Source organism: Mesocricetus auratus, unplaced genomic scaffold (genome assembly GCF_017639785.1).
Source record: "Mesocricetus auratus isolate SY011 unplaced genomic scaffold, BCM_Maur_2.0 Super-Scaffold_100047, whole genome shotgun sequence".
Lineage (NCBI taxonomy): Eukaryota > Metazoa > Chordata > Mammalia > Rodentia > Cricetidae > Mesocricetus > Mesocricetus auratus.
In genome coordinates, this window is record NW_024429224.1 from 3,132,517 (window position 1) to 3,144,580 (window position 12,064).

At 45.7% G+C, this 12,064-nt stretch overlaps 1 long non-coding RNA gene across 1 annotated transcript in view; it reads right to left on the minus strand.

The window, feature by feature from the left end:
- Positions 1-12,064, minus strand: part of LOC121136060 — a 15,357-nt gene continuing 3,293 nt past the window's right edge. Inside the window, exons 2-3 of the long non-coding RNA XR_005873168.1 lie at positions 1,064-1,183; positions 1-946 (exon numbers count right to left, since the gene is read on the minus strand). This is a non-coding gene — a long non-coding RNA (uncharacterized LOC121136060). The remainder of the gene's footprint in view (positions 947-1,063; positions 1,184-12,064) is intronic.

Sequence of the window (12,064 nt, forward strand, 5' to 3'; positions counted from 1 at the left end):
CACTTCCTCCAGAAAAGTCATACTCACTCCAACAAGGCCAGACCTAATAGTGCTACTCTCTTTGGGGGCCGTTTTTAAGAAATCACTGCAGCATGTAAAGGTAGAGGAGAGATCCAGTTCCACAGTTACCCTATGACTCTCACATATGCATCATGACATTATCCTCACCCAACGCTTTTTAATTTAAAAAAAATGAAAGAAGCAAGCCAACAGTGCATAAACAAATGAATGTACCAAATGGCATCCATGAGAAATAGTTTGAACTGAATAAAATAGGGAATGGGATAAAGAAGGGATGACCTAAAGGGCCAGACCCAGCAAGAATGGACAAGTACTCACTCAGGCAGGACTCTGTAGACTGTGGTCAGGCAGGACTCTGTAGACTGTGGGGAGCGGTGGGTTTTCATCATTACCTATGTTCAAGTCACTGCTGACCACCCATCCACTGCTCATTAACACACTCAATTGGCCGTCAGTTATCAGTCCTCTTCTGAGTACAAGTACCAGGGACAAAGGTGAGTAAAATACAGTCACAAGGTCCATAGCCAAGTGACTGGACATGAAGTAGGTGTACACATTTAAACAATAATATTAAGGACACCGAGAACTCGGAGCAGGGAGTGTTTGATTCTTAGAAGAAGGACAGGGAATATTTCCAAGAACACATGATGCGTGGTCTGTGCACCGAGCACACCGAGCAAAGCACAGGAGCGCCAAGTTGCTTACTATGCATTTGCTAAAGAAAGGAGAGCCTGGAGATGCTCTTTAGTCAGTAATACATGAAGCCCTGGGTTCACTCACCAATACCATACACACCAGCCATGAGTGGTTACACACGCCTATAATCCCAGCACTCACTCAGGACACAGAGGCAAGAGAGTTGACAGAAGTTCAGTGTCAGTCTCAGCAACAAAGAGTTCCCGCCAAACCAAGCCTACATAAAACCCTGTCAAAGAGAGAAAAAAAGCAAGCCTTTATCCTAACACTTTGGAGGATGAGGCAGGAAACTCTAAAGTTCAAGACCAGGGGCCAAGAAGATGGCTTATTGGGTAAAAGTGCCTACCTCCCAAACATGGTGATCTAAATTCAATCTTTGGAGCCCACATGGTGGAAGGAAAGAACCAACTCCCTCAGTTTATCCACTGGCTTCTACATGTGCACTTGGCATAACTCCACATATCCCCTGCAATACACACAAAGAAAGAAAGGAAGGGAGGGAGGGAGGGGGAGAGAGATAGAGATGGGGGGAGACAGAGACAGACAGAGAGAGAGAGAGAGAGAGAGAGAGAGAGAGATCAGATATGGTGGTACATGCTTTTAATACCATCATTTGGGAGGCAGAGGCAGAGTTCCAGGCCAGCCTGAGCTACATGGTAAGTCCAAGTTAGCCAGAGTTACACAGTGAGACACTATCTCAAAAAAATATTTTGCTTTATATATACATTCACATATATAAAAATCCAAGCTCGAAGCCAATCTGGATTACTTAGAAAGTTTGAGGCCAGCCTGAGCTACATGTTAGCTCAGGCACAGGGTGTTATGTTATGTCTTTCCAACACAGGGACCTCTCTTCTGGCCCCGGCTCTCTCTCTCCTGCTGTTATACCTCCAGTCTTTGTTCTTTCTATCAGATCATTCATCAGCAGACATTTCTTGAGACTTCTTTGTGCTGGGCGTTGTGGTGAGGGATGGGTGCACAAAGGTCGATGAGATTTGGCACCTGGTCTCAGGAAGTTCAGAGTCTAAATAACAGTGTAGACATGTAACGCCCGGCAGCATGAAAGGGCCCGTGTGCATGTGCATACGTATGCACTGGGGTCCTCCAATCAAAGGCGATTTAACCGGTTTCTCTGGATGCTGAAGAATGGACTAGAGGCTGGGGCCCTTGGCCACAGGGCTGTGATCCCAGTTACTTGGGAAGCTGAGGCAGGAAGATCAAAAGTTCAAGGACATTCTGGAATAAAAAGTTCAGTACTGGTCTGGACAACACAGTGAAACCCTGTTACAGAAAGTTAGAAAAGGGAGGTGAGAGGGTTGGAGAGATGGCTTAGTGGTTAGGAGCACAGTCTGCTCTTTCAAAGGGCCTGAGTTCAGTCACCAATGACCCGTGTCTGTGTATAGGTTTGTATATGTATGCAGGTGCCCATAAAGACCAGGCACACACAAATATGTACATAATTTTATTTTTTATTTGTCGAGACAGGGTTTCTCTGTGTAGCTTTGTAGACTAGACTGGCCTTGAACTCACACAGATCCACCTGTCTCTGTTTCCCCAGTGCTGGGATTAAAGGCACGAGCCACCACCACCCAGCTGATGTACATAATTTTTTTTTTTTTGGTTTTTCGAGACAGGGTTTCTCTGTGGCTTTGGAGGCTGTCCTGGAACTAGCTCTTGTAGACCAGGCTGGCCTCGAACTCACAGAGATCCGCCTGCCTCTGCCTCCCAAGTGCTGGGATTAAAGGCGTGCGCCACCAACGCCCGGCTGATGTACATAATTTTAAAAGATTTTTTAAGGAGAACGGAGGGTACAAACAATAGTAGAGCACTTGCGTAGCATGTGTGTTGGGGGGAAGTCCTGTGCATTTGTCAATAAAGCACTGCTGGCCAATAGGAATCTAGATAGGTGGGACTAGGAATCCAGGAGGACTCTGGGAAGGAGAAACACAGAGAGTCGAGATGTAACGCCTTGGGGTAGGAAGCCCGGAAACTTCTCCGGTAAGAGACATACTTAGATTAACAATTATGGGGTAATTACTTAAGTTAGAGCTAGCCAGTAAGAAACAAGCAAGGCCAACAGCTTCATAATTAATACAGCCTCCTGTGTGTTTATTTGGGACTGATGCAGCTCTAGAACCAGGCTGGCGGGAAGGCTTCTCTCAGGAAAAAGCTTCTCTTTACACATGTGTGAGACCTGGGTTTCATCCCCAGCAACATCCAAAGGGAAGGGAAAAGAGACTGCATCCGAGTTCACCAGTTGTGTTAGGCAGAAAGGATATTGTATGGGCAAGGTGAATGGGGACTTTGTATGGGCAAAGCTCTCAGGGAACTGAGTAGCAGGGGTGGGCTGAGACACTTATACTTGATCGTAAAGCAGCTTCAGAACCCCCATAAGTGATCTGGACTTTGTCCCAATGTCAATAGACAGTTGCTTAGCAAAGGTTTATGGGTAGAGGGGAGGGACTTTGTATGGCTGTAGGAAGTGCCAGGCCACCAGTACCAGCCAGATGGCTTCAGTTTCTTCACCTATGACATGGGCTGACAATGGTGTGTGCCTCATAGTGTGGCAAGGGGAGATACTTCAAGCCTTAAGGGTTAAGGAAAGCTCCTTGTAAGGAGACTTCACAGAAGGTAAAGCCTGGGGTGACAGATGTGATTATTACAAACTAAGTATGACACCACAGAGGACAAGAGGGATGTTAAGTGTATGTGCACTGCTGACCCCCCGGGCCCAGTGTGCCTTCAGTTTACCCAGAAGCCCTCACCTCCCTGTGAACTGGACGACAGACAATCCCAGTGACAGGGAGGATGTCTCCCTAAACATCCCAGCCATAAACCTTGGACCAGGGATGGGCATCTTTGATGTACAGCTATAAAGGTCTGACTGTGCCTGCCTGAGAGAGCCGCATCCCAAGTCATTCCTAGTGATGTCTTTAATAAAAGGACCATGGAGTGCCCAGCTGTGTTTGTAAGGTCTCAAAGGCCAGTTTTGGGTGAGCCTGGTTTATGTAGCCACAGAACAGACTTAGACCTTAAAGTGGCCACACCCAAGTCAAGAAGGATTTCTCTTAGGCAGTGATGTTCCGGCTGGAGCCCGAGGCCTGAAGAGTGAATAGGCAGCCAAGACAGTGGGGTGTTGGGAGAGGAGGCTCAGAGGAGGCTCAGATGCAAAGACGGAGTGAGGGAGAGCGTGTGACTGGCAGAGCTGGAGGCAGAAGTGCAAAGGATGGAGGAGATGATACTGGAGGGAAGGCAGGGGTAACTTCATGATGGGGGAAGTCTTTCTGTGTATACATTTGTCCTTTAGGTTGATAAATAAAGCACTACTGGCCAACAGGAAAGCAAGATAGGTGGGACTAGAAGTCGAGGAGGATTCTGGGAAATGTAGTCAAGAGTATGCGATCCCAGGAGGAGAGGACCCAAGTCTGGTGTTCTTGGTAAGATAAGACCTTATAAAAATATATATTAGTAATTATGGGTTAATAATTAAATCAGAGCTAGCCATTAAGAAACCATGGCAAATGGTCAGCAGTTTCATAAATAGTATAGTATCCTGCGAGTTCATTTGGGATTGACGCAGCTCAGGAAGCAGGCTGGCAGGAAGAATGCACGTTACATATATGTATCAAAGAACTGTTTTAAACTGAATGTCTTAGTGGTTTATCATCAGTTGATGTTTGACTTATACACAGCTATGTATATACCTATACACCTGGGATCCCATGTCCATTTCTTGGGTGAGGGTCACTGAGTTAGTTCGGTGGGTAGAGATGCTTGCTGTCAAGCCCAATCACCTGACTTTGACCACCAAGACCCACATAGTGGAAGGAAAGAACTAACTTTGACCTTCATATACTTACATGCACATACACACATAAAATAGAGAAAATAAGTAAATGTGAAATTCTTATATAAATTCTATTTAAATTAGAAACAATCTTATTTTACATATCAATCCCAGTTCCCTCTCCCTCCCATCCTCCCATACCACTCAAGGAACCCCCCCATTCCATCCCCCATCCACTCCCCAGGGAGGGTGAAGTCTTCCTTGAGGAATCATTAAAATCTGTCAAATCATTTGGGGCAGGACCTAGGCCCTCCCCTGTGTATCCAGGCTGAGAGAGTATCCCTCCATGGGAAATGGGCTCCCGAAGTCTGTTCATGCACTAGGGATACATCCTGGTTCCACTGCCAGAGGCCCCATAGACTGCCCAGTGCTCCTAGCTGACACCCACATTTAGGGGGCCTGGTTTGGTCCTATGTTGGTTCCCCAGCTGTCAGTCTGGGGTCCATGAGTTCTCACTTGCTCAGGTCAGGTGTTTCTGTGGGTTTTTCCAGCGTGGTCTTGACACCTTTGTTCATCACTCCTCCCTCTCTGGAACTGAATTCCAGGAATTTGGCTCAGTGTTCAGCTCAGTTGTCTGCTTCTGCTTCTATCAGGTACTGGATGAAGGTTCTAGGATGGTATTTAAGTCACCATTCTCATTATAGGGGAAGGACATTTAAAGTAGCCTCTCCACTATTGCTTAGGGTCCTAGTTGGGGTCATCCTTGTGGATCTCTGTACAATTCCCTAGTGCCAGATTTCTCTTTAAACCCATAGTGGCTCCTCTATTGATGTGTCTCTTTCCTTGTTCTCCTCTATTCCTCTCCCCACTCAATCTACCTGATCCCTCATGTTCGCCTCCCCCCTCTTTTTCTTCCCCCCTCTTTCTCCTACCTCCCCTCATCTCCCCCCATACTCCCCATTTGTTCAGAGGTTCTTGTCCCTTTCTGCTTCACTGGGGGACTGTGTATGTCTCTCTTATGGTCCTCCTTGTTTCCTAGCTTTTCTGGAGGTGTGGATTGTAGGTTGGTACTCCTTTTAACTATGTCCAGAATCCATATATGAGTGAGTACATACCATGTTTGTCTTTCTGTGACTGAGTTACCTCACTTAGGATGGTTTCTTCTAGTTTCATCCATTTGCCTACAAATTTCAAGATTCCATTTTTTTGCCACTGAGTAAATGTACCACATTATCTGTATCCATTCTTCGGTTGAGGGGCATCTAGATTGCTTCCAGGATCTGGCTACTACAAATAAAGCTGCTATGAACATAGTTGAACAGATGTCCTTGTTGTATAAATGTGCATCCTTTGGGTATATGCCTAAGAGTGGAATTGCTGGATCTTGAGGTTGACTTGTTCCCATTTTCCAAAGAAACTGCCATACTGATTTCCAAAGTGGCTGTACAAGTTGATACTCCCACCAGCAATGGAGGAGTGTTCCCCTTTCTCCACATCCTCTCCAGCATAAACTTTCATTGTTGTTTTTGATTTTAGCCATTCTGACAGGTGTAAGATGATATCTCGGAGTTGTTTTGACTTGCATTTCCCTGATGGCTAAGAAATTTGTGCACTTTCTTAAGTGTCTTTCAGCCATTTTAGATTCCTCTATTGAGAATTCTCTGTTTAGTTCTGTACTCCACTTTTTAGTTGAATTAATTGGTATTTTGGTAACCAGCTTCTTGAGTTCTTTGTATATTTTGGAAATCATCCCTCTGTCTGATGTGGGGTTGTTGAATATTTTTCCCATTCTGTGGGCTGCTGTTTAGTCTTGTTGACTGTGTCTTTTGCCTTACAGAAGTTTCTCAATTTCAGGAGGTCCCATTTAATAGTTGTCAGTCTCAGTGTCGGTGCTACTGGCATTATGTTCAGGAAGTGGTCTCCTGTGCCAATTCCTTCACTTTCTCTTCTAAGAGGTTCAGTGTGGCTGCATTTATGTTGAGGTCTTTGATCTATTTGGACTTAAGCTTTGTGCATGATATTAGATATGAATCTATCTGCAATTTTCTACATGTCTGCATCCAGTTATGCCAGTACCATTTGTTGAAAATGCTTACTTTTTTCCATTGTATAGTTTTAGCTTCTTTGTCAAAGATCAAGACATGTACAAGAACTTTGAGTCATTACAAAAGAAACAAAAGAAGATACCAGAAAATGGAAAGATCTCCCATGCTCTTAGATAGGTAGGATCAACATAGCAAAAATGGCAATCTTACCAAAAGCAATCTACAGATTCAATGCAATTCCTATCAAAATCCCAGAACAATTCTTCACAGACCTTGAAAGAACAATTTTCAATGTTATATGGAAAAGCAAAAGGCCTAGGGTAACTAAAACAACCCTGCTCAACAAAGCAACATCTGGAGGCATCACCATCCCTGACTTCAAGCACTACTAAAGAGCTATAGTCCTGAAAATAGCTTAGTATTGGCACAAAAATAGACAGGTAGACCAATGGAATTGAATTGAAGACCCCGATATTAACCTATACACCTGTAAATGTGAAATTTTTTAATTTAAATTTTCTCGGGTGTAAAGGGAGCAGAAAAAGTCTCAGAAGCACTTTCTTAGAGCACTGCCATTTCCAATGACCACCTCTGTCTGCCACTAACTCTGGGGGCCCAGTCAACCCCCAGGGAATCCTCCCAGCCAGGATGGTATTCTAGATATTGATATTGCTTGTATATAAGCACAAACTTTGAGATCAGACATATCTGGTCCTGAAACCTGACTTTGGTTGCTGCCAGTTTACAAGTTTAAGAATCCCACCACTCCTCCACAGCCTCAGCCTCCTTACCTATGAAAGGGAACTGTCACCAACTCTTGAGTAGAAAAGCTGAGCTGGCCAGGAGGTGGTGGCGCATCCCTTCCACCCCAGCACTCAGGAGGCAGAAGCAGGCAGATCTCTATGAGTTCGAGGTCTACAGTGGGAGTTTCAGTACAGCAAGGGCTATTACACAGAGAAACCCTGTCTTGGAAAACCAAAAAATAAAAAAACAAAGAAAAAGCTGAGTTGATGCATGAAATCTCTGAGCTCTTTGCTTGATTCAGAGCAAACATCAGCAAGTTCACCTGTCATGCCCATCGTCAAGGGCCGGCCATGCACGCAAAGACTAAGGAATGTGGTGACTCCACACCCACCGGTGGAGAACACAGAGGGCACTTCTGAACAGCGTTTCTTTCAGAGGCCTGGCTGAGAACACTGAAGATTCTAGACTGGCCAAGCCAGACTCTTCCCCTCCCTAAAGTCTATCTTCACTTAAATTCTCTATTCTTTTGGCTGTCAAGATGGGTCAGTGGTGAGGATAGAAGAAACTGGCAAACCCAGGGAGGCAAGTGTCTATGGGACTTCACTGCACTGGTCTTCGAGAACTAGTGGCCATTGCCCATGCTAGTTGTAGCTGATCAAATATGATGCCCTGCCCCCCACCAAGAAAAGTGGAATCTGTGAATAAGAAATCACTGGGAAAAGAGTCATTGCCAATATAATTAAATTAAAGCCTTGAGATAAGATCACCCTGGATTACACTAGCAAATCATAAAGCAACCTTATCAGCGATGGACACAGATGCAGGGGGTGAGTGCCATGTCAGGACTGAAGCAGAGATAGAAGCTACATCTGAGACCTCCAGAAGCTAACAGAGGAATTATTTTTAAAGAACCCTCTCCAGGTGGACCTCAGAGAGTTCAGAAGCCAGCCTAATCTACAGAATGAGTTCCAGAACAGCCAGGACTACACAGAAAAGTTTTCGTCTCAAAATACAAAACAAACAAACAAACGAAGGCGTCCTCTCTTGATGTTAGGGACATAGGATAGAGCGCTTGTCAAACATGCACAAAAACTCTTGGGTCCAATTCCCAGCATCGCATATACTGGGCATGGTAACACATGCCTGTAATATCAGAGCTCAGGAACTAGAGGCAGGAAGGATAAAAAATTCAAGGTTATCACCTGAAGCATAGCAAGTCTTTGGTCAGGCTGTGGAAATTAAATTGGTAAGCCTGTCGCTGAGCATGGGGGGGGGGTCAGTGAGACGGGGGATCTCAAGTTCTAGACCATCTTGAGTTACACAGAACCAAGAGCAGGGGGTGTAGTTCAGTGGTAGATTTTTTAGCTCCAACATGCCCCTCCCCGCCCTGTAAAAAGAAGGGAGGAGTGAAAAAATAACTCTCCTTCAGGAAAAGAAGTTGTAGCAAAGCCCTGGGCTTGTGTCCTAGTTGTGGGGGGGGGAGGGGGGAGGAACATTTGGATGCACCCCAAACAGGAAAACTTTATTCCCATGCTTTGAGCCCCACATTGTGGTAATAAGCTATGATAGTCCCCAGCTCTGCCTACTCCTTGTCATAAGCCCACTTTGGAGTGGCCTCACTGTCTCAAAGCTTGCTCCTCTAGGCCCCTGTGCCTAACTGTGGCTGCCAGAGCCATGTTACTAAAGCACACGATTGTGTCACGTTCTTGTCTGAAGCCCGTACTCTGTTCAAGTGACAGAAAACCTACCCCAAACTAACTGGCTTGTGAAACCAAAAGGCCAGGACCTAAGGCTGCCTTCATCTTGGCATGAATCTAGAGCTCAAACGATGTCACTGGGGCTCCTTTTGCTTCATGGCGCTAACTTCTCTGATGCTGGATTTGGTCTCAGAATACCCATGGTCCTGAAATGGTGACAGCGGTCCCCAAAGCCTAAATTCTGTCACATTAGAGACCTGCAGAAAAGGACTAAAGATCTCCCCCAGATCCTCAAGCCAAAGCCCTGGATCAGCTCCTATTGGTGGAATTACCATCCCTCCTCCAATCACTGTAGCCGCCGGAGTGGGATGCACCGATTGGCTTAGGTCTGGGTCACGTGGTCCCTCTCGTATCATGGAGGACTTAGCTCCACCAAAAGAGTGTGGACTGAGGGAAGAGGGGAGGGAAGGAGTAAGACGACACAAAAAGTCTCATCTTTCACTTTTAAGCATAGAATACGCGTTGGAAGAAACACTGAAAATATTAACAATGAAGCTTAAAAATCAGCAGGGTCTCCCTAGATGTTCTCTGATGTCTTCGACGGCCCCAGCCAAAGGGAGGAGATACAGGTCCCTGGTCTACTCAACCTCCCAAGCCTGCTCCTCTGTTCTGCCATCTGCCTTTGCCCACGTGGGTTTTTTTTTTCCTTCCTTCCCTTCACCCTTATCTGGTTAATTGTGACTTCTTCAAGAATTTACTCAACAGGCGTATTCATCTCCACTCCGTGCCTCAAAACATCTATTATTATCCTTAACTTGTTGGACTAGAGCATGAATTAACTTTATTTAACAAACATATAAATCCTATTCTAAGAGCTGAACACCATTCTGAGCTTTTACAAACATGAACTCTTTATTTATTTATTTATTTCGAGACAGGGTTTCTCTGTGGCTTTGGAGGCTGTCCAGGAACTAGCTCTTGTAGACCAGGCTAGTCTCAAACTCACAGAGATCTGCCTGCCTCTGCTGGGATTAAAGGTGTGCGCCACCACTGCCCAGCTAACGTGAACTCTTTTAGGCTGGGCGTGGTAGCGTTAGACTATAACCCTGTATTCAGGAGGGAGAAGAAGGATTATGAGTACGATGCTAGACTAAGCTACATAGCAGGCCCCTATAAAATAAGTAAATAAACAAATCCTCATGCTAAGCACATGCAGCCAGTTCTGCTATTAATCGTGATATAACGATGAAAGACTGGGGCACAGAGACATCACAGGTAATTAGTCGGTGCATTTCCCATGACAAGCTCAGGGCTAAGCACAAGGTAGATATTTTTTTTAAATGCATATCTTAGCCGGGCGGTGGTGGCGCACGCCTTTAATCCCAGCACTTGGGAGGCAGAGGCAGGCGGATCTCTGTGAGTTTGAGACCAAGCCTGGTCTACCAAGAGAGTTCCAGGACAGGCTCCAAAACAATACAGAGAAACCCTGTCTCGAAAAACCAGAAAAAAATGCATATCTTAGGGCTTAGGTGTGGCCCAGGGGTAGAATGCTGCCTAGCATGTACAAGGTCCAGGGTTTGATCCCGGCACTACACAAAACCAAAAATTTTAATGTTTTTCAGGTTGCCTCTTTTAGCCATTTCCAATCTCATGGAGGTGTCCAAATCTTCAGGGTTTCACACTTCGAAAAGTAGCTTATCTTCCCTTCCAGAGCTTCCAAGACTGAACATAAGGTACGGCCAAGAACATTGGAGGCAAGCTGGCCTCTCTGGCTCTGCTGCTAGGTCCACATGCCCTGAGAAAGAGGCTTCAACATGGACCTGTTGGTCTGGGAGGTATGTGAGCCTGAGGGACACCAGGTGGCCACCTGCCTCTTCCTCTCTGGGCTCCTTGTCATCCCTCAGGTTTTCAAAGTCCTATTCCCACAGTCACATGCCTTCCTGAACTCCCGAAGATTCTGGAATTCTGAGACTTGCTGAACACTACCTACATTTGTCTCTTTGTCTTCATAGTCACCTGCTTCTTTCCTCCTCAGCCCCTGGAGGAAGGGCTGCCTCAATTTTCCTTCTTCTTGGTCCCTTACTATCTTCATTTCTCTTTCTCCTGGGCTCTTTTCTACCTGCCCTTCTCTCCTGCATCCTCCGGGGTGTGCCTCTGTTTGTGTCCTTGGCATAGCTGTTATCTGTCTTCCAGTCCAATGTGCCCCATTCTTGGCGATCTGGTGCATCCAGGAATGCAGGAATGGTATGTTATGTATGGTGTGATACCTGGTATATCGGAGAGTGGGCCTAGGATCTCTTGCTACCTTAACATGATGAGACAACCCTCTGCAGCAGGGCAGCTTCAGAGCCCCTCCACCCATGACATCCATCTTGAGAGCTACCCACTGGCTCCCATTGCTCCTTGGAGCCCCTTTGCCCAACCCAGGGGGCAAGAACCCTCAGGGCCACATGAGCAGGGTGTTTGTCTGCTGCCCCAAGGACCAGGTCTCTGTGGCTTCTCTTAATGAACCAGTCTTCAGTGACACATTCATTATTCCTGTTCAGTCGCTCCGAGTCAAAACTGATTAGTTACACTTACCGTTGCAAAGATGTAATGATTTTATTGTTTATCTTCAATTTATTTTGATTAACATCTCCGTTCTTTTCATTGCAAGTGCAATTAGGTGCGATCTAACAGCGACTACTTTAATTTTGTTGAAATTAAGATGAATAAGTGACGGCTTATGGTGCTTTGTTTAACAAATAAATCATAGTTAAGAGGAGTGTATTAGTAATAAATGAAAAAAAAGACAGCGTAATTAAAATGCACGGAGCCAGCCTCTTGATGTACATCCAAAAACCAAATCTGGATTCCAAAAATCAGAAGGAGCAGAGGGTTAGAAAGATCCTTGCTGCCTCTGAATACCGCGATCAGAGGACGACAGCCGGTTTTGAAGCCGCTGCTGAGTGTAAAGCAGGCAGAATATTATGGTCCTCCTGAGAAGGTCCCAATTTGTCACCGGGGGAACCTGAGAAGAAGCAGATGTGGGCCGGGAAGAGAGGCCTCATGACCCCCTAAGAGACCAGGGGCAG